Below are 2,521 nucleotides of genomic sequence, written 5' to 3'. Positions count from 1 at the left end.
AAAACCCCCACTCTAGCCCAGAACACCTTGGCCACTAGAAAAGACCCATTGTCTCTCATTTCATCCGTTTGACTCGCTGACGAAGGCTAGATGCCAAATTGCATGAGAGTACTTTTAAATAATCTATCTTTAAGTTGTTAATGTGATCAGAGAATTCACTCTGATGAACTTGAAACAGAAAATACCATATATATATTTATAACATTTTTTATAAATCTTTCTGTTCCCTCTACTACTACCTTTTACTCAAAACTACATTATAGCCTTTATCATGGAGCTAATAATTTTTATGTTTTATCATGTTACAGAGATGCACCAGGACATTCATTAACAATTCAGCCAGGACAGATAATAAGGCAGACTGGCACCAAGACATTTCTTGCTTTCAGTGTTGTTGTTTCAGACATTTTAATCTTTTTTTTTTCAGATAGTAATATCTGATGCTGAGGATCTGGATCCACCTGAAAAATATCCAGAAAAAAATTCTTGCTACAGGTAAATAATAAAAAAAAAATCATAGTGACTGACATAATTTAAATTCATTTAACTGATTACATGGGGAGGACATTTTTGTTTGTAAGATGTTTTAACATGGAAATGATAATTTACCAACAGGAAATACACAGACCTGTATTCACCAGATGTTGAGCAAGAGGACGAAGAGCCGGTTGCTGTCAATGTGAAGAATTTCCAACAGACAGCAATGTAATATGACAGCTTTTGACTAGCACTCCTGTTTTTTCACTGTACAATAGTTCTGGTATACAAATAAAATCCACAAATTAAGTCACTTTTTCTCATTACAGGGAGGAGACGGACATTACATTACCTGACATCGTAGCAAACCTGTCACTTCCTATTGATCATAAAAGAGTCAGCAGGTTCAACATCTCAAGGGCTAATGTTTGGGATGGGGCAGTCAGAGGTTTCAAGCGTACAACATATTCTGAAACCTGTGACATGCTGGTCAAATTTACTGATGAGACTGGTGTTCTGGAAGAGGGAATTGACACTGGTGGTCCAAGACGAGAGTTTTTAACTCTACTCATGAAACATCTAAAAGACCAGCCCATTTTTGATGGACCAGAAGGACATCGATTCTTGGTCTACAATGCAAATGGTATGCATATGGGTTAGATGTGTACTATAGGATACTAATGGTTGGTTAATGGTCATTGACCATATATATCACATGACAAATGCTTGTATATTAGAGTATATAATGCATTGTTAGTTTTAATTTTGCAATATGAATTCATTCACAGCTGTTAGGGATGATGAATACTACCAGTACAGAATTTGTTTCATTAATTTATTAGTTTTTTTTATGGTGTAAGATTACACTATGCTGTGTATGTATCTCATTAAAAAAATAGGCAAAGAGATACAGTGCTTACAGTTATTATACATAGGTTTTTCCTCCTGACTAACTCCTCCATAGAGTTCAAGAGGAAAATCAGTCCAGTTACCCCTTAAAGTGATCCATCCACCTCTACTGCACATCTGGCAGCAGAGTGATGGTTTGAGGCTCACTTAATCCATCAAACACTTGATAACTTGCTGCTGTTTATCCAACCACCTGCTCCATACTGTGCCAGTGTCATTTACATCTGAATCTATTCCTGCCCTGATTGGTGTGGTGGGAATTACTACAATTGTTGGGTCTTTGTATATTATAGAGTGTGGCCTAGACCTACTCTATCTGTAAAGTGTCTTTAGATGACTCGTTATGATTTGATACTAAAAATAAAATTGAATTGAATTAAAGGGTTATATAGGTTATTATATAATATAACAGCAGATATAATATATAATATAAAATCAGATATAAGAGTGTGCTGATGTTGATGGGTGTGTAAAGCCTGAAGCTTCATACACGCGGAATCCAGGCTGGAATTATTCCAAAGGTGGTTCAACAGCATACTGAGAAAAGGGTTCATTAACTTATGCCGTCTGTTTCATTCCAGTCTTCTGTTTCTGTGTGTAATACTTAGTTTGTAACAATTAACTTTTAATGTGCAATGTGAAAATACAATTACTGCACCTTATCAAATGTATGTTTGATAAGGTGCAGTAATTGTAGAGAAAAGAATATTTAATAGTTTTCTTTAAATATAAATTGAATTGCCACTACACAGCAGTGAAACAATGTTTGTGTTCACTCTGTAGATTCAGGGAGGGTCTTTCAACCCTGGAGTTTTTGACTGCACTACTTTGCTGGCCCCTGCCCTGTGCCACTCTGAAAAGCAACTCACTGCTTTTGACCTTGAGATACTCTTCAAACCTGACCTCAGTCCTTCGGGGAGTAATCGAAGACTTAAAGAAAGTCAAACCATGGGCTACTGGGCAGACTATCTCCTTGATTGTGAAGGTTTGTTAGTTTATTTGTTTTTTTATAACTAGTTAAGAAAACACATGGCAATTAAAGCTGCAAGCAGCATTTATCGGGGTTCAAGCATATCCAGCCTTTAAGCACATAAGCATCAAAAGACATTAAGTTTTATTTAGCAATAATGTAACC

At 36.1% G+C, this 2,521-nt stretch overlaps 1 long non-coding RNA gene across 1 annotated transcript; it reads left to right on the top strand.

The window, feature by feature from the left end:
* The first annotated feature begins 310 nt into the window (after positions 1-310).
* On the top strand, positions 311-1,283 carry LOC122142487. The gene is made up of 3 exons (XR_006158637.1): positions 311-495; positions 616-705; positions 807-1,283. It is a non-coding gene; the product is annotated as an uncharacterized LOC122142487 (long non-coding RNA).
* Positions 1,284-2,521: the final 1,238 nt, after the last annotated feature.

The sequence above is a fragment of the Cyprinus carpio genome, chromosome B25, assembly GCF_018340385.1.
Source record: "Cyprinus carpio isolate SPL01 chromosome B25, ASM1834038v1, whole genome shotgun sequence".
NCBI classification, from domain to species: Eukaryota; Metazoa; Chordata; class Actinopteri; order Cypriniformes; family Cyprinidae; genus Cyprinus; species Cyprinus carpio.
This window is presented reverse-complemented; position numbering and strand designations above follow the sequence as displayed.